The 19,755-nt window shown below is 43.7% G+C and overlaps 1 long non-coding RNA gene across 1 annotated transcript in view; it reads right to left on the bottom strand.

The window, feature by feature from the left end:
* Nucleotides 1–11,765: 11,765 nt before the first annotated feature.
* The window catches only part of LOC149867444 (uncharacterized), a 47,045-nt gene continuing 39,055 nt past the window's right edge, over nucleotides 11,766–19,755 (bottom strand). The window contains exon 3 of the long non-coding RNA XR_016441790.1: nucleotides 11,766–11,837. This is a non-coding gene — a long non-coding RNA (uncharacterized LOC149867444). The remainder of the gene's footprint in view (nucleotides 11,838–19,755) is intronic.

Below are 19,755 nucleotides of genomic sequence, written 5' to 3'. Positions count from 1 at the left end.
TAAATGAGTCTGATCCTAGCTTCTAAAATTATACTCACAATTATTTGAAGCCATAACTTTGTGAGTGCAATTATTTGCACCAGCAGCAACCATACAAGTTTGATATTCAGGACTCAGATTTAAAAGTTGGTTCTGAAAATATGAGTTACATTATCATCACAGCGATGTCAAATGCTTTAACAGGCAATAGACTGGAGCTAGAAGGCTTCACTTCCCTCTGCATATACAAAGCTATTTGCTTCCTAGCACTTCCAGACCTGCTAATCACTCACAAATGATTTGATAACATGTTTGCTCCCTGAAATAATTAACCAACAAAGGTGATTATACCAGGGTCACCAGCAGGCTACCAAGACATAATTATTATTACAAAACTAAGGGACTGTAAATGAAAAATCCCTACAGTGATGCTCTTTTCTACTGTAAGAAAACAGAAAGATGTGAAAGAAAAATGAGTGTACACACCACATATCTAAGTTGGGATTCTAACGGTTACTGTACTGATGAATTGAATACTATTTGATCTGCTTATCTAAGTAATTATGTATTATTCTGTACAAGAGTCCATTGTTTCCTTCATATCCTTTTGAGGGAAATGATATAACAGAGACAGAGAAGCACTGGAGCCCCAGCATACTATACTACATTTTCTGCCAAGATATTAAATAAAACAATTGCGTGATTCATGAGAAAGAAAATAGTGGAACAGTGGGAACCTCAAACTGGTCATGACTCAGAACAATAAAAACATAAGGAATTTCAACTGACAAAGATATTAAAACACTCCCAGCATCATATGCAAAAAAATATGAACATCACCCATGCACTAGTGACAGAATAGTGCTAGTGTACACATGTTCCTACTCTGACTGTATTCAATGAGCACTGTGATGTTTTTCACTCTTAGTTCGAGGAGCATTACCTTCCTAACAACATAGGGTTGGCTGATGATGTAGTTTCATTCCCAGGTGGATTGACCTCAGAATCAGCTAGTTCTGAGTTTGCTACCAAAATATGGCAACTCTCATCAGATAATCACTCTGGCTTGTATTTTCAAAAGTAGCCTTCAGCTTTGGTCCCTCCATTTTCAGGAGTCCCGCCTGAGATATGGTGAATATTCCCAGAGGAATGAAGTCACAACTTCATCCAAAAATCAACAGGAGTTGCAGGTTCCTTGTATTTCTGACACAGATCCAGCGCTGGACCCCAAACACAGAGGCATTCAAAATTAGATTCTACTTTTGAAGTTTATATTTGCATTTGAAACACATCACTATAGGTCTTTGTATGCCTATTAACACACACCACTACATGCAGTATTTACCAATATCCTGAAGACTACAGCAAGGCTCCATTTAATTTGGCCTTAAGCAGACTTCAGAATTTGGCCCACACTGCTTACTATGCACTTCTACACTGACTAGGGTCCTGGGTCAGTGACTAATTTTCATAACTGGGTTGAAAGCAAGCTCTGCTTTCCAATAAATGAGGACACCACAACCACACTTTTGGGGTGAAGACCTCTCCAATTCCCTACATTCACAAATGCCCCATTTTTATGCACCTGTTTGCAGTCAGCTTTGCTGGCAAGAAGCACCAGCAAAAATAATATGGCACTCATTCCCAGTTCTACATACTTCTTGATTTACAGTTTCCAAGAATAACCAAAAATAGGATAGGTCCAAAAAGCATATTTCTAGCATGCTTCATTTGGAAAATGCTGGAAATCATACAAAAAGTCCTGTTGCTCTTGAGAATCCTACTTATCAAAATCAGATAAGCACATATTTTTTTGGATACATAAGCAGAAATTAAACTTTTCCATCTCTATATCAAACTTATATTTGCCACTTGTTTTAAATATCTTAATGTATGCACCTCTGGAAGAGGGTCAGATGTACTTGTTTGTTAGAGCTTCTCCCAGCTACGTTTCTCTTCTGAGCTGCCTCTCAGTGGCTCACCTACCTGCCTTGATGTGCTAAGTGACACAAGCTTAGCCTTGCAGAGCACTTAAACATGGGGTCTGTGTCTAGTCAGGGTCACCCAGACCCCCACCCAAGGTTGCTCTAGTTGTGCTGGTTAGCCTGGGACCCACTATTCAGGACCATAGGCTCCCTTCGTAGTGTGACACCCCAGTGCAGGGCTGGCAACTGGGAGTTGGGTTGTTCCCTTTATGCCTCCACTGGCCCTTCTGGGTCTGGCCTACAGTCAGTCTCTCATTGCCCTTACTCCCATTGGTCAACACTGGTTTCTTGTCTGCCATATTGGGCATATCTCTCTGTATCTGTGCACCATTCCTTGCAAGTGCTGGGGTTCCAGGGTGCTGCCTTTGCCCCCCCCCCCACCGCTTTTCATGGCCTCCTCCACCCCTTCAGCCACGTCCCATTCCATGGGGGTGGGACCCCTGTCCTGTTGTCAGTTCAACCACTAACACAAAATATCCCTACCACAGGTCAGTCTCAGCCTTGGGCCATTCTTCTTTCAGTTCAAACCAAGTGAAAAGCAAATAATAAGGTTTGACACATACCTGTCTCGCTGTGGTGCTGCTAGTGGTCTTCTTCATCTGGCCAGCATTCAAGTCTGCCTGCTGCAATTCTGTGATTGTTCTTTTCTCTCTCTGTCTCTCTCTCTTGCTGCCAGGAGATTTCCTCTCTGCAGGACTCCTGCAACTTCTCTCTCTCTACCCCTGTCCTGGGTCCAAGCTCACATATAGTCAGCAAGGGTCACTTGATCCTGGTACTTCTGCCCTGGGTCCTCTGGGGTCTCTCTCCTGCCCCCTCTACTCACTGATGTGCTAGTGACAAACAGGTGCACATGTATGAAGGGGTAGGAGAGGAATGGGCTGGAGGGAAGAAGCTAGTGCAAACAGAAGGAAGTGGGGGGAGGGCGGTAGAAGGAAGGGCAAAAGAGAGAAGCATGCCAAGGTCCAGGGAGACCAAAGGGCTGCCTCAGACACCCACACCCTCCTGTAATGAGGGATGGGCCCCATTACACTAATCTCTTAATTTAAAGGTTCTCTCAACAAGACCAGCATAGCACAGCCCTTATGATTATTCTTTTCACGCCAGACCCTGTAATGGATTCTTCTTTCCAGCGGAAATGCATACATTTAAATTTTTTTAAATTAGTATTTGATCATGCATGAGTTACCAAGTCCATCTGTCTTTCTTTCCAACAACCTTTGATCTTCCTACTGCATTGTTTGTTTACTTGTTTTTGATACAAAGAGGAGCAAGGAAGTACTGGCTCTTTGCTTGGTTTAATTCCAGAACTGGTTATCTGAGATTAGCAGCCTGCACAAACTTTGCTGATTTTAAGAAATTTGTTAAGTGAGCTACAAAGGAAATACAAAATCATGAGATTTTTGCAAGGGCACTACAGATAGAGCAGAATACCCCATATCCTTTCAAATTCATTAGTGGAAGAGGTAAGGGCCAAAGCAGATGACTCTGTTGAACCAAGCAGAACAGAAGTTCCTGGTGCTCAGAAGGCTGTTGCATTTCATTAGTAAATCCTAAACTTTTTCTTGCTCAGTTTCATCTTTAATTTATCCAATTAACTGTAGGTTCAGCTTGTTTCCTCTTGGACCACCCTAACAACAAGCACTCTGTCTTGCCGCTCATTCATTCTCCCATCAGCGTTGTTTAAATATTATTTGCTTCACAGAATTATCAAGGCCAGGTCCCTACCCCAGCAAGATAATCAAAATAGAGACCAGACAAGACACTGGAATAAAGCAAAGGTCATACAGTAAATATAGAGAGTATGCAACAAAGGTTTCCAATACAAGCTGATGAGGTAATTACAAGATATTATAATATATGCTATTTGTTTATTTTACTACTCTTCTCCACTCCAACTCTTATCATTGCAGCACCTGTAGTTTCCCTCAAACTGATAAACATGGCTTAAACTCTAAGAATTCCTTCCAGGATTGCCAACTGGCCATAAATTTATGGGAAATCAGTTAAACAAAAGGGAGGAGGGTCTGAAAATGCTTGCCCATAAAGTGTGCACATTTTTTTCTGTAAAAAACCTAAATAACAGTGAGCTTGATTAAAGCTCTGTCTTGGCGTGTGGGTGGATGCAACTGTTGTTGAACAGAGCAGAGCAGCACTGCATTGCCTCTGAGCACAGGACCCCTTCAGGGAGCTCTCCCTCAGAGCACTGTGGCCCACACGACCACCATAGCTTTCTACCCCGTCACCTAGCTATATGCTGCCATTGCACCCTATCACCTGTCTGTAATGACTGCACACCTCAAAGGTTAGCAACCCTGATTCCTTCCTATTGCACCTCCCAGACTGGCTATTCATCTAGTGATTTAAACATACTGTATTTTATTTATTATTTTACATCATTATATTATTTGTAAGGCACTAAAAACATCTTTCTGCTAAATTGCTTCTTAACCAACCCTCTCTCCTGTGCTTCTTCAGCATTCAACCTTGTTCACTGCTCCAGAATTCCCAGCAAAGGGCAACCCTTGGGTTTACCTTATGCAAAATAATCAATGGCAAGATACGTCCCAGAGAGTGTCACCGAAATGCACAATTGTCAGTAATGATTGCTTGGAGAACATGAAAGGGAATTTGCTGCCTCTCCCCAATATACACCAGTTACAATTAGCTGTCACATCTTTGTTTCTTCTGTCTTCAAGTCAAACTCTCTAATAATTCATTTCTTCTAGTTTTCCTGTCATAATCACTAGGTTGTATACATTGCAGAAATTTTAGATGGAAACCTAAAGAAGCTGCATTCATTTTTTATGTAACAATAAACAAATCACACCCTCTTGGCTCCTCAGTTTCCCATCTGTACAACTGGGAGAATTTTTTCTTTTGCCTACCTTTTTAACTTAGATTTGTAAATTCTCTAGAGCAGTAACAGTTTCTTTAGATGCACATGCACAACATAGCATGGTTGGGTCCAAATCTCAAACTGGGCATCCATATGCTACTGTAGTACAACAAAGCAATAATACTAACAACAACAGTATTAAAAATACAATTATTTGTTTCTAAATGCTGGTTCATTCTTGAAGACCATAGGCTGACCATGATGTGTAATCTCCACGCTGAATTACACTGCACCTACAGGTTGGTTGAACCGCACTTTAAAAAGTACTGGGGGGAATTTTAGCTAATGGAGACTGCAGCAGTTTTTCTATGTTGTAGGGCAAAACTCTATGAACATGCCTATTACTCATTGATGCATATTACCTTCATATACAATTCATACGCTGCATCTACATGAGATGCTTTAGTGTACATTAGACTAAGCTAATGTACAGAAAAGCATCACTGTCTACACGTGAGCAGGACTTACTGCACATTATGTTAGGTTAATGCATGTGTAGCCCAGGTACACACAAGGGTGTGCCCTGATCCCAATCACAAGGGAGTGGTGAGAGGTGAGGGTGCTGTGGGAGGGGGTCACCACCACTGACTCATCGTTCCCTCCTACCTCTATAGAGTTAGACTCAAGACGGACTCTTAACTATTTACAGTATTTATTAACATATAATATACATAAATATAAAACTAAATATCATATACATATATTTACACAAAGGACAACCGACAGGGTGTTTTTCAGAAATTACTCTGTCCTATGAAAGCACTATTTACCCATCACACATAATCAGTTTTAGCAGCATCATATAATACGACATCACGATACATTTCAATATAAGGCTCAATCATAAACAATCGTAATAACATCTACTCTTTAATATAGCCCATGATCCATGGCAAGGGGTAGTCCTCCTTCTAATGGGGACCCTTGGGAGGCAGGGGGTGAAGTGTGTCCAGGAAGCACCAGGGCCCCTCTTCCCCCTTAGGGCAGGGGTGGGCAATTATTTTGGACAGAGAGCCGCTGAGTTTCGGCAAGCCATCAAGGGCCACATGACAGGCAGCCCAGGGCAGATTAATATTAATTTTATAAATTTTTTAGGTGTCCCACAGGCTGGATAGAATGGCCTGGTGGGCCACATCCTGCCCTCGAGGTGCATTTTGCCCACCCCTGCCTTAGAGCCTTCACTGGGTGAGGGGCTTCAGCCAGCCCCTTCTCTGACCCTGCCTGTCCTAAATGTCTTTCCCCTGTTGGACCCAAGGGCCCATGACTCATGCTCCTTCAGGTGGCAATGGTCAAGGCACAGCTCACTGGGGTCTCCTCTGCACCACCACTGGAGCACCCCTCCAGGTCTTCCCCATGCTGTTGGGCTCCTCCCCACCCTGTGCCCCACTCTGGGCATCGAGGGCTCAGCTCCTCTACCACTGCTCCTGGCTCTTGGGTGCTGGGCCTCACGCTGCACCCCCATGCACTACTATTCCCCCATGCCCTGGCTCTTGGCACCGAGGGCTCTTTTAGCAAAGGCTGGGCCCTTCAGGCTCTGGCCATCCGGCCTCATGCTGGGTGGCTAACCCAAGCAGCCTCTGCTGCTCCCTGGCTCTGCTGCCTCGTGTACCACCCTGTGCACTGTGGGACCCAGCTGCTTGCCAAGAGATGGGGCCTGAACTGTCTCATCATGGCTCCCAAGGCCCTTGCCCCGTGCACTGCCCCATGCACCACGTGGCCTGCTGGCCCTCCGGGTTTGCAGGCTCGAGCTGCCGTTTGTGGCTCCCAGAGCCTAAGCTCCATGGGCTAAAATGTGCACTGTGTTGAGCCCAAGGGTCTCACACCCTCCCAGGTATCTTCAGGAGCTTGGGGCTATTCACCACTGGGGAAGCTCATCCTCAGTTTTTCTCACTCCGATCTTCTGTCTTCAGCTCCCCTGTTGCATCTTCCCTTGTGCTGGGCACACTGCTCTTTATATACTCTTCAGGGTTCTGCCCCTGAAGTCTTCTGGACCTGACAGGGTTGCAGTCTACAATTAAGTCCTCTCTCCTTCCCTTCAGGAAAAGGGTGTGCCTTCACTCCTTTGACTGCCTCCTGATTGGTGAATGGGCTCCACTCATCAAAACAGCAGAATCCCAAACCTGGGACTTAACCCAAGTTTCAAAAGTTAAGCCTGCTACACTTGGTTTGCTAGTACCAAGAAATACATGGTAGCTGTAGATGTGCAGGGAGACTGCTCTGATGCATTGATATTACAGTCCATTGGAGCAGACTTGATTAATCAAGTCTGCTGCAACATGCTAATTAGCACACTCCAGCAGCCTCTGTATCTCATGTATCAGTATCCCCGTGCTTCAAAATGTCGGCAGGGGCACTTTATCTAAAGCTCGTTTGACAAGCTTTAGTTAATGTTGCTGCTGCCATTTTGAAGCACAGGGATGTCGACAAATGAGATGCTGTAGGTGCTTTAATTAGATGTCCTCCCCACCCCCACACAGCAAGGGTTAAAAATACTCAGAGTAGCTAATTAACCATGCATTAGCTACTGTGCTAATGCATGTACATTACATGTACTGTGCTAATGCATGTCCCAGTACATGTGTAGATGCTGACTGGGAGCAATTTGCAGCAGGGGGGCCACAAGGCAGGGGAGCTGTCTGTGGCTCTGGTGCAGAGCTTAACATTGCAGCCCAGCTTGGTGGCTTGGAGCGATGCCCCAGGGCCAAGCAGCAACAGAGCCTTGAGCTCTCGCCTTTGCTTTTTGAAGGGATGGAGAGCTCTCTGTTCCCAGTCCTGGTGTTGCCCAGCTGGGATGGGGAATCTCTGTCTCTGCAATGCTGAGCTGGGGACAAAGAACTTCCCCATCTCCTCAGCCCTGCCACTGCCCACACAGCACATGCCACAGTAGGCTCCTGCTCCTGCCCATGCTTGGGGAGAACTGAGCAGCACTGGGATTGGGGACAGGGAGCTCCCTCGTCCCCTCAGCAAGCAAAGTGAGAGGAGATCTCAGGGCGCTGCCGCTGCTTGATCATGGGACATTGCCTCAAGCCAGCACTGCTGTGATCCCAAGCTTCACGCATCTGGAAGCTGTCCCTTGCTCTGGGACAGCTCTCCCCTGCTCTCTGGAGTCCAGGCCTGGTTTCTATGCCCCCTGCCAGTCTGGGGTGGGTGCTAGGGGAGCCTGGAATGGGCTGCAAGGGGGCAGAGCAGGGCAGGGGGGCAGGAGCAGCCATGTACTCAACTGCCCCCATTGTGAGCAAATTTGCTCCCAATGTAGGTACACATGTAGACGCATTCCTGGGCATAGTTTACTATTCTTTATTTTAATGTGCAGTAACCTTAAGGACCATTAATTGCACATGTAGATGTGGCCATAGGGTTGCAGTAAAGGGACTGCATACTTGGAGGGAACATTCTAGAGTAGGTTTGGCAAGAGCTTGATGCTTAACAACTTCAGGTGCTATGAACTTATTTTTATCTGTTTGGTCAAGACATTCAAAGACTGAAAGAGAGGCAGTCACTTTACCTGGGTGCTCCAGTACTCATGTGTTAGGGTCAGGATTGCTCACAGATACTTGGACTCTGTTTGCTTTGAAACAATGCATGAAACACTTCTGTGCCACTTGAGATATTTTCCTTTGCAAGTCAGTTTTTCTGTGTGGAAATGCATGGGGTTTCTACGTTAGTTCTTTCCCTCTCAGGCATTTTTTGTGCAGAATGAGAGAATATGCCCCAGCTAGCAGCTTCCAGTTCATTACTGCCAAATAGGAAGGGCTATTAGTTGAGTCTGAAGCTTACTAAGATAGACTTTACAACATGTAAGGAGTTGTACTTTTAAGATATGAATAATTAAAAGGGGAATAATACATTTCTAATTAATTATTGGATACAGTTCTCGACTCTGTCAGTTTTTTTCTGTCTTATAATTACAAATATTAGTAGGCAGAACCCCATTAAGAAGAGCTGAACCGAAAAGAACTGGATAGTATTGGGCAATTCACATTTAAAAAACAAGCGAAGCCACTCAGGTGGGCTTACTTACTTGTGTGTAAACTGTTTTTGATTATTTCCTGTGGTTCAGTCTTCTGCAGCCAAGAGTATATTAATCTCTAGTATCCGAAGGTCCAAAAACCCAGCGTCAGTTTTTTCAATGCATATATTTGCCTAAACTAGAATCAATAAAAGACATGTTCAATGATATAATGTATAGCATCTTTATTAAACTACCTTGTTGAAAACAGCAGCAAAAAATGAAGTTGCAAGAAGCAACAATCAAAATAAACAGGCTTTATTAAACAATCTCATGCAGTTGTATACCTTCATTAAATATATTACATTTTTTGTTTTGCAATTAGCTAAGCTTGAACATTTTTAATTGCCATTGAGAGTCCATGGAGAAGTGACAATATATGCACATTTCATTTCACTATACTGTAATTTAATCTTAGTGAATAATAAATTTTTGTAGCATTGAGAACATAAACCATAAGCATTATTTGCTGTATTCCACAAACTATCAAACAAGTAGTTGTAAAACTGTTCAAGCATTTATATCTTGCACAAATTCATTGTTTTCATAACAGTATTCTACAATGGTAAACTATTCCAAGACGTGGGTCACAAAGATGAGTTTCAAAATTACTAGACAAGAAATATCTTGACGAAATGCTAGAGAATGGGTCACTTAGAGGCTAGAGACAGACATTCAAAAGCTGGAGCCTGAACTGATTTGCTCTTTGCAGGTTAGTCTAACCTGTATAGATTGAACCAATTTGCAAGTGAATAGACATTCACTTTTGACTCCAGAAATGCAGGCACGTGCCTATAGTGGCTCAGGATAGAAACTGGGGGGTGCTAGAGCAAGCCCTTGGCTGGAGGGAAACTAAGCTCAGGGGGTATGTGGCAGACCTGGGCAGGCCTGAGAATGACTGGGGAGGGGTTTAAACCCCCACCTTGGCCTGCAGGGACACCAGCCAGGGTCTACCTGGAGGGGGATGAGTGAAGCAGCCCTTGTCAGGGGTCCCAAGCCCCTGCATCCCAGCTCACTCACAGGATGATGGCAAGAATGGGGCCAGACCCTGGTACCCTAAAGGGAAGTGGGGGTTTAATCCCCCCATTGCAGGGGAGGTGGTAAGGGCACCAACTGGGTGCTCAGAGTGGGCTTCTATGTGCCAAAGGTGCGTGCAGTGGTGGGGGGAGGCAATGGACTGCTGCAGCCCAGTCCATCCTGGCCCTACAGCCAGGGGTGTAAACCGCAACTGGCCTGCATCAGGCTGCCTCTCCCTCTCCCAGCAGTGGCAGCAGAGGGAACCATTGCAGAGAGCAGAGGTGAGGCACCTGTCACCCACTGCCTGCTCACAGAGGTGCTGGGAACATGGGGTGGGTTTCTATGGCCCCTTGCTGCCTGGGCCCCTGGGCCATGAGGCCAGGCCAGATCGAGCTTCAGCAGTCCACTACTTCCCCCCACCACGGCCCATGCCCCTGGCCTGCAGCAGCACACTATGATCAGGTGGTGGGTGACAGGTGCTTCACCTGCACACACTGCAATAGTTCTCTCCACTGCTGTGAGAGGGAGGGAGTGGGGAGGTGCACTGCAACCTGCCTGTAACCATGGCCTCCATGAGGAGTTGAAGGTGGAAGGTGGTGGGCACTGCCCCTGCCGCTGCCTCAGCCCAGGCCATGCTGCTACAGTAAGAAGCAGTGGTAAGTCAGGCTGCGTACCTAGCCTTGGCTCCCCCCATCCCTGCAGCCAGGTCACCTCCCCCTGCCCTGCTCCCTCCCTATGGCAAGCTGGTCACTTTTTGGAGAGACTTGGTCCAGGGCACCTGCAATGGGGGGATTAAATCCCACCCTCCCACCTTCCCTTTAGGCTACTGGCATTTGGTCCTTGTGGCCCCGGGTGCATGATCAGAACCTATGAGTGCCCATGCCACCCTCCACCCCTGCAATGGGGGGATTAAATCCCCTCTTCTCTTCAGACTACCAGAGTCTGGCCCTGCCCCCACCACCACTCCTGCCACTGGAGCAGTGAGTGAGGTGGAAGGCTGTGGATGCCTGACAAGGGCTGCTTCCCCCTCATCAGGCAGACCTGGCAGCGCTCCAGAGCAGGGTGTCTCATTCCCACCCTTTTCTCAGCAAGCCAGAGCAGTGATAGTGCTTTGGCTAAGGTGGAGAGGGGTAGAGCCAATCCTGCTTGGCTGGAACAGACAGCCCAGCCCAGGGCTGCAGAGCATGCTGGGATGGTGTAGGACTCTGGTTTAAGGTAAACCTTGTTGAATGTAATGTCAGACTTAACCGATTTGGGTCAAACTGGTTTATGCAACTTATGTCCCAGACCCCTTCCTGGTTTAAGTTAAATCAGTTTCAGCCATTTTAAAACTGGTTTACGTGCACTGAACTTATGTTCTGTTACAGTTTTAAACTGGTTTCTGATCACTTAAACTGGTTTATGTGTAACTTCTGTCCCTAGCCTGAGCTCAATTTTATTTTATTTACTAATACATATTTTCTGCAATGCTGATCACAATTGAATGAGAACAGTAGAAGAACTTTAATGAAGATAAAAAGTTCCTGTTATATTCTACCCGCTTCAGGATGTTTATAATATGTATTGTAACAGAAATAAAGAGATATATACAAAAAGACTGGAGGGACCAACATGCCAGGACCATAATGAAGTACAAGAAAACAACTGGGAACAGGGTCACCCGAGCTTACCAGGTAGTCCTAATATCCTTTCCTTATAAAACAAGATTCAAAGTCAGAAAGTAGAAAAAGCAAGATGACCGTAATTTCTGAGAGAAATTTCCTCCCTGTTTCTTCAGAATAGAGAAGGGGAAGTACAATTTTCCTCAGAGTAAAAGAAAAATACACTTTACTTGTGAGTTCTTTTCAACATATTCACAGAAGCACATATAATCTGTTACAAATATTTTTAGACAAGGTTGTTTTAAGTACTCACAGCCAACACTAAAATCATCTCCTGGTCTCCTTCAAACCTGCAGAATTGGGAATAATCTCATTAATAAATGCCAGTGCAAAGTACTGACCCTAAAGACATCCCTTTAGGACGGGGTCTCTGGCACGCCAGCTGGAGGAACTCCAGGCCGCAGTCTAGAGACTGTGTACCATCAGGGATGGTGAGCAGCAGATAGACTCCTATTACCAGGCCCTTCACCCCCCGAAGGCGGAGGGTAGACCAAGCTCACCCTCCAGGATAAGGGAGGACTTGGGGACTTCTCATTCTGTCCAGCCAAGGGGTTGGACCAAGGTGGTCAAGGGCCCCAGGGCCTGCCAAGTCAAGGTCCCCACACCACTGGAACGTTGCAACAGGTAGGAACCTCTTGCAACCCCAGCAGAGCCTGCTAAGTTGCCAGCTCCAGTAGGCAACACAGGCTCAACTGTAACTACCGCCCCCATTCTCCATAAGACAAAACACACAGCGTTTGTCATGGGAGACTCCATCCTGAGGGGGCAATCTGCCATGTTTGGGGCAGAGCTGAGTATATACTCTCTGCTCAGGCTGGTCACTGTCCAGTTTGATATTTGTATGATGTTAAAGTTGCATAATGATAAACTGCTTAGCAGGCAGCCAGAACACTTCACCTGCTGAAGTTTTAAAAGGGTTTTTCATATTATGTCAATATAGAATAATCCAATGTGGAGACAAGAAAGCCAAGGGTGAGGTCCCTGTCCCCCTGCCCACCCCTCAAAGTGAAAAGGTACAGCCAGTTTGGCAAATATTCACTTAGCAACACAGTCCAAAATCACTTAATCTGTGCCAAATTGTACATGTTCAAATGCTGCTAAATGGATATACACCACAGTAATTTACTGTGGCCTAAACCCACTCTGGGAAGGCATCTATATGTGCAAGCATTTGGGAGTAGATTTGTTCCTAATGGGAGCAGCACAGAGAGGGCTGCTCCAACCCTGCTCTGCCCCCCTGGGTAGAGCTCCAGGCTCCCCCTGGGTGCTAGCTCAGGGGCTGTCAGGGAACACAGGGCTAGGAGACAGCTGATTCCTGGTAGGTGCTGGGAGATTGCTCCCTGCCCCTGGGAGCTGCTTACCGCCAGCTCCCGGTCAGCCATCTATACATGCCTTTCTGCTCAGTAACTACTCCTCAGTTAATTTTGCTACCTGCATTTTCAGGTAGCAAATTACCTGTGGAGTAGACCAATGTACAGTGCAATAAGCATCTGCACGTGTCATAAGTGACACTTACTGTGCAGTAAATTGGTCTACTGTGCAGTAAACATCTCATGTAGACATGCCCTGTGTGTGGTAATACTATTCAGTGCAAACAGGCTGCAAGCTAGAGAACTGGGAGCTACAGGGTATGTGTGTGCTCAGCATCATCAGTAAAGAATCCCTTCTGTGTGTAGGAGACAGAGTCCTCTCTCTTCTCTACTACAAAGAACATTACAAAGTGAAAATGGAGAGAGAGAGAGAGAAAAGAAAAGCTACTGCTGCAATTTGGCTTTTCAGAATTGTCAGTGTGATGGGCTAGCTGGCAGTGACCTAGCCCAGGGGTTTTGAAAGGGCAAAAGATGATTGGAGGACTTGGGATTCCCTTTCCGTACCAATCAGGCCCCAGAGACCCCCCTCCCCTGATTGGCCCCTTGGGTCACCTGGAGGCGGATAAAAGGGGGCAGTGTGGGCTGACTCAGGGAAGAGACCAGCAAGGAACAACAAGGAAGGAGTGTCACAGAACTGGCAAGAGCTGAGCCAGTGGGGTGGGAGCAGTGCCCCAGAAAAGCCTGAAAGAGCAGGAGCTGCAGGCAGCAGTGGGACCCTCAGCAGCAAGGTGAGCAGCCGGCAGGAAAGGCTCCCCACTGGGCTCCAGGATCCCCTGGGAGAGGCTGCAGCCAGCAGGAGAGGCTCCCCCGACTCCAGGAAGGATCTGAGCAGTGACCTGAGGGGTTCCCAGCTCTGCTTCCAGCTCCTCCAATCAGACCAGGCAGCTCAACATGAGGCTGGGCTCTAGTAAGGTCAAGACCCCCTAACAGACTGAAGCGGTGGTAGCTATATAGCAGTGTTCCTACCTATCATGTGGGAGCTCTAGGCTCAAATCCCAGCTGAGGTGACTTGGCTTGAGCAAATCTTCTTGCAGCGGAAAGGGGACATTGTGTTTTCCCCACCTTTGCCCCTCTCCAGGTACCAAGGCCCTATATTTTCTTGTCACTTGACATCTTGTATTTTGCGCCTTTTTATATTTCACCAACCCATATGGTTTGTTCTGCTGTTCGTGTTTTATTTTTTGTTTAACCCTGTTTTTTTGTCAATGATTGTTAGTGTCTAACCTTTGTTGAATCCTACCCCCTTGGGGCACTGTAGTGTCCACTATACCCTCTGATTTATGCCTGTTATGTTCCCAGTATTAAAAAGTGTATGGTTAAGTCCCCATTGGTGGTCTGGCTCTGCTCTATAGGGGGAAGAGAGTCCCTACACGTCCCACAGCGCTTGTGCACCTGCTTTGATCCCTTCAATTGGAGAGGGGGTACCTCTTGGAGTATTGCCCGGGTTACATCAGCAGTATTTCAGAAGTCTCAGGCTGGGAGGATTGATAAATCTTAGAAAAAATACAGCTTTGCTGGGAAATACAAATATATGTAGAAGCTCAACTCTAATTCTGGAAAAAGTCAGGTCTTTTTACAGATTGTTTACAGAGATTATTGATTGTAAGGTGCACTGATACCACAGTGAGGGTCACAATGGGAGCCTTAAACAACAGCACAGTTGTGTTAGACTGAATTTTCCAAACCAGTCTGTTTTCTGTATGATTTAACACTGGAAACTAGTTTATAAATAAGGCTTGAACAGGTTAAGCAGCTATATGTGTGACTTTTCCATAATAAAAACTAAAGTGGGTGCAAAACCAAAACTGTTTCCAAGCACCCCCAAAACTGCTCCTGGTAAGAAATTCGCTTTTTGGTAGCAGTCCCTCTCCCATAAATGAACTCAACCCAAATCTGGGTCTGAATACTGTACAATTTTAGGAGGTCTGAAGTGTTGGATATGGTGTCTACCATTAACTAAAATATCAGGCAGAACTGACTCATCTCAGGGTCTGAAACTGATTTAGATGATTAGATTTACTTTATTTTCAAATTTTTATAAAAGCCTCATGTAGCTGCCAGATATATGCCTTTTCTAGTTACCTGCAGATGCACTAGTGGTGGCAGCAAATGTGCAATTAGCTTATTCCCAGGTGAATATTCCCTGTGGACAATCTGCTGGAGAGCTCCTTTTCAGACTCTTCCCTATTTAAAGGTATAAGTAATAAACCAGTTGTCATATTCTGCACATTTCAAACTAATTTCTAGTAATATGTCTCAGTGCTATCTCCTTACATTATAATGCTAGTGATGCTAAAATACAGACTACAGAGAGCTAATGACACATGGTAACTCACTCTAACACTGTCTCTCTCTGGAAAAGAGATGTGTTAGCATTTAAGTAAAGCAGATGATAAATTGTGGCAGCTTGCAGGATCTGTCTATAACGCAATTGGAGAAACAAGAGGCAGCCAAGGGAAATGCAGAAATGGCTACATTAAAGTAAGATGCCAAAAAAAATAGTAGGTATTAAAAGTAGAAAAGCAGTTTTTACCATGAAGGACGTTTGGCAAATTAGGTCCTTAAACTGCAAGATATCAGGCACTTTCTGGAAAAATGCCCACCACATGTAGTTCCTGTTGTAGCAAGTAGAAATTGAGGGAATTTGGCATCTCAGTATATTGAGCCACTAGTTAATGCATTCAGTTTTTTTCTGTGGGTGCCTTGACAAAGGACATACTGCAGTAGATTCTCTACTGAGGTCAACTGTCCTAGCTTCATTGACTTCACAATTATCATAGCAACCTTTAGATCAGACTGTCATTGCACCCTGACTTCAGTGGAATTCTGACAAGTTAAACTAGAGATTTTCAGCTAGGATCCCATAAGATTCCTTTGAAGGGTGATACAGGTTGCCATGTCATACTAGCCCTGCTAGATGTGTAAACACCTACACATGATTCACAAGATAAACCAGGAGATTGCAAATAGGAATCCACAGTGCCAAAACCCCTCCAACTTGTTGTGGTCTTTCCCAGGTCTTTGAAACAGAAGAATTGTTCTATTATATTTTTAGAGTCAAGAAACAAGTGCAAGCTAATAGCTGGCATTTTCTGAGGTGTGTCTTAGGTATAATGAGAGGTGCCTCAAGGCTAAGAAGATTGAGAACTGCTGATTTAAACCAGAAGGGCATCTCCCTCCACTATGAATACAGGAAGGTCTACATACAGGAAGTCCACAAACACTAACTAAGCAGAAACATGCACGAAGGAAATAGCTATGTTCTTTGACTACTTTTCCTGGTCCTGTTGTGCTTCTTTAAAATATGCGTCCAGCCGCATAGTTCCTGGGGTAATACTTAAATGTTACAGAATTTTATGGTTCCGTTTCTGTTTTTATAGTTGATACCAGAAAAATATACTCTTCTAGTAAGCTGTTATATTGGATTTGTTTGTACAAGATAATTTCACCAGGCTTCTGGAGCAGTAAATAAATCAGTGGTGACTCCACTGTTTTCTTAAGCAAAGATGTTGCTGCTGACCATTATGAACCATAATACCTTAAAAGGAAACCAACTGAAAATGTTATGCATCTCAGTTTGCCATTTTTATGCTGCTTTGCCTCTGTCCACAACTCCTGATCCCGGTGGGTCTGGAGAGCATGTTTCAAATGAGGAGGTTTCCTTCTGAGCAGACAGCTATTTACATTTTGAAAGAATCTCAGGTAGGCTGACCAGAATTCCCTGCTAGCCTGTGAGGTCTTAAGTAATCTCATCCAGTACAGTGCTTACCTACCCTTAATGGCAAATGTCATGTAGCTGTAACTCTACACCTAACTCTGCAGGGTCATCAGTTCTGCAGACATAAGCCCTGACACACCTGTTCTGCTTAGGTGCTATGCGTAGCTCTTGATGCTGCCACCCACACTTCAGCCTTTTTTGGGTTGTGTATATTTCTGTTGTTTGTCACTGATATAAAGATTGTAAAAGAGTCTCAGCACTTTACAACCAGTGAAAATCGGCACCAGCTTCATAATTCTGGCACAACATGTCTTCGCTTTGAAGTCCAGTTACTGCTTTTTACAGTTCTATTTTTAAAATGTATTAAAGATGTTTAAAAGTGGCAGAGACTTCCAATAAAAGCCATGTTGTCCAGAATCAGGATGCTGGTCCCAATTTAAACCGCCTGTTAAACAATAGTATGTCCAAATAAAAGGGGTCTGATTTACAAAATAAGTTAGACTGCACAAATGTTTATTGCCTAGTTCTTTTTAAGGTAATTTTCTCTTTATCTCCCCTTATCTACAAACTTTCTTACAACTACTGTATAGTACAGAGGTTCATTCGCTATGTTTAAAAGTCAACCATTAACAGAAAACATGAAAATATAACAACAAAAAGATGCTAATAAAATTGTGCATCTGCTCATGTTTGTGTTTATGATTCAAACAAACTTACAATGCCAGCATGAGTTCTTGTAATCAGAATAAGTCAAGATATACCATGTAATACTGTAAATAGCTTCTTCTGTTTATCAGCCAACATTTTTATTCTTTCCATTAAAAACTAAAATTTTATGTAGCATAGTATAACACCACACTAGATTGGATTGCCTATTCAAGGGCACTGAATTATCATAAGTGGGACAGTACATTATGAGTCAAGGCAGTAATTAGTTTGGTGAATCACCTATTCATGGTACATATGTGAATTTTTGAGGTGGCAAGGTCCACTCCATTTTTTTTGAGGTGCCAAGGACATTCAGCTAGGACTCAGAAGATCTGGGTTCTGTCTGTTTTGTACCACTGACCTCTTTTTGCTGTGAAATTGGACAGGGCACTTCACATCTGTCTGCATTTCCCAACCTGCTATATTTCTCATTTATTTGGATAGTAAACCCCTAAGACCAGGGACTCTTCTTTTACAGTAGGACTGAATAATAGGGGTTTATCATGATTGAAGCCTTTAGGCATCACCACAATAAAAAAAAACAAACTACTGTTATGAGTGAACAGACTCCTGTAGGTACTAAGAGCAAAAAGCTGTAACTAAAACAGAGCTTGTTCAGTTTATGAAAGGAACTGCATGATATGCTTGTCTCTGATAGCGGGAACTGCACCCAGTAACCAAGGGACCTCCTTTCCTGTCTAATGTTTCTTTTGTGTAATCATAAGATAAGGACATTTAGCATGTGTATAGCAGCTCCTCCGCTGTAGAACCCCTAGGAACACCTTGAACCACTGAGTTTAGTCTTCTGTTATCCTAGGTAATGCTCTTACATAATCTTGCTATGTAAGAATATTTTGTATCTACTTTAGAAGCATCTTTAACATTTTTTTTCCAAGTCCTTTGATAGTAGATGTAATAAAAATCTAATAACATTCTATAATAAGTCCCTCTCTAGATGTGACTCAAAGCACTATATAAAAATGAATAAATATCAATATTCCCCATTCTGTAGATGGGAATATCAAGGCACTACAAACTGTGAAGCAACTTACCCAAGATCATAGCAGAAATAGAACCCAAAGGTCCTAGCAGGCTATCCTATGTCCTCTTTATTGGACCACATTGTGTGTCAGGTAAGTAATACAGTAGCAGTAAATTAATTAACCCTGCAAGAGTCTGGGTTAGCACATGTTTTCAAAGCTCCGATTAAAAAATTTTGTTTCCTAGCCATTTTAAATTGGATGTGTAATTTTGTAAATGAAAGATTGTTTATTTACAGTAAGTGAGCAGCTTTTTTAGTTTAGAGCAGCAAATAAATAAAGGAATACTTTGGTACCAAGGTTCAGATAAATCTTTCTACCACGCTCTCATTCAAAACTATATATTCACCTCCTGCTTCCAGAAATAGAAAAGCTGCAGGGGGGTTTAGTCATCCTTAATGAAGAGTAGCATAATTAGATATTTAGAGTAAACACTAAATGGATACAAAAAACAATTTTCTCAGCAGGCAGAGTCTCTATTTTCTATAATTGCATGACAGCATGATGAGTGGAAATTGTGGCAAGGACACAACTCCTCCCTCCCTCAATGGTCTTTCCAAAAAAGATCTTTATTTGCAATAATACAGTAGATCATAAGTTTTAGACTTTTAAAAGTGTTGTAAAAAGCAAAAGAATTGAAATGGGGGGGAAAGGAAAGGAATGAAAAATGTACCCATATTTTTTTTTATATTTATAGCAATTTTACTGTAGCTGGCTGTGTTTACAACCTCCTTTGCATTTATTTTCCTTTCAATGGTAGCAATGTCTTTAGAAACAATGAATATTGTTCAACCTAGGAAAACATGTTTAATTAAAAAACCTGATCCTAATTCTTATTCTCATCCAACCAGGCAAAAGAAACCTATCACGTGAGCTACAGATCCAGTGAAAAACAAACCAATGCACCAGCGTTCCAAGATGACTTGGAATAACAAAACTGAGAAAAATCAGAAGTTGTTCAGATAATTCATGAATAAAACAAAAGACCAAATTTTTTGAATAAGTTGTCTTCTGCAAATTATTCAGTCAGGTGTAAACATCATGGAACTCAATTTATCTGCCAGGAGGATGAAGGACTGAGCCAAAAAAACCTTGAATTGATCCCACTGGGATCTGTGTAAGTCACACAATTGTTTCAAAAGATTTGACCATTAGGCCACCTATTCAAAACTGTGATGTTATTAAAATGAAGTGCATCTAAAATAATTTTCATGTGTCTTTGAAGTCACTATTCCAAATATAATTATTCTCTTTATATTTGAGTGCATATGACATAACAGGTGAGGGCTACAAAGGTAAAAAGGAAGACTAGGGGAGGAGGTGGACAAAAATATGAAAAGGTCAGTACTATACCTAAAGCCTTTAAGAAGCT

This window comes from Crocodylus siamensis, chromosome 4, assembly GCF_052110815.1.
Source record: "Crocodylus siamensis isolate JL-2025a chromosome 4, ASM5211081v1, whole genome shotgun sequence".
Classification (NCBI taxonomy): domain Eukaryota; kingdom Metazoa; phylum Chordata; order Crocodylia; family Crocodylidae; genus Crocodylus; species Crocodylus siamensis.
Note: the sequence above shows the minus strand (reverse complement) of the source record. Positions and strands in the feature narration are given on the sequence as shown.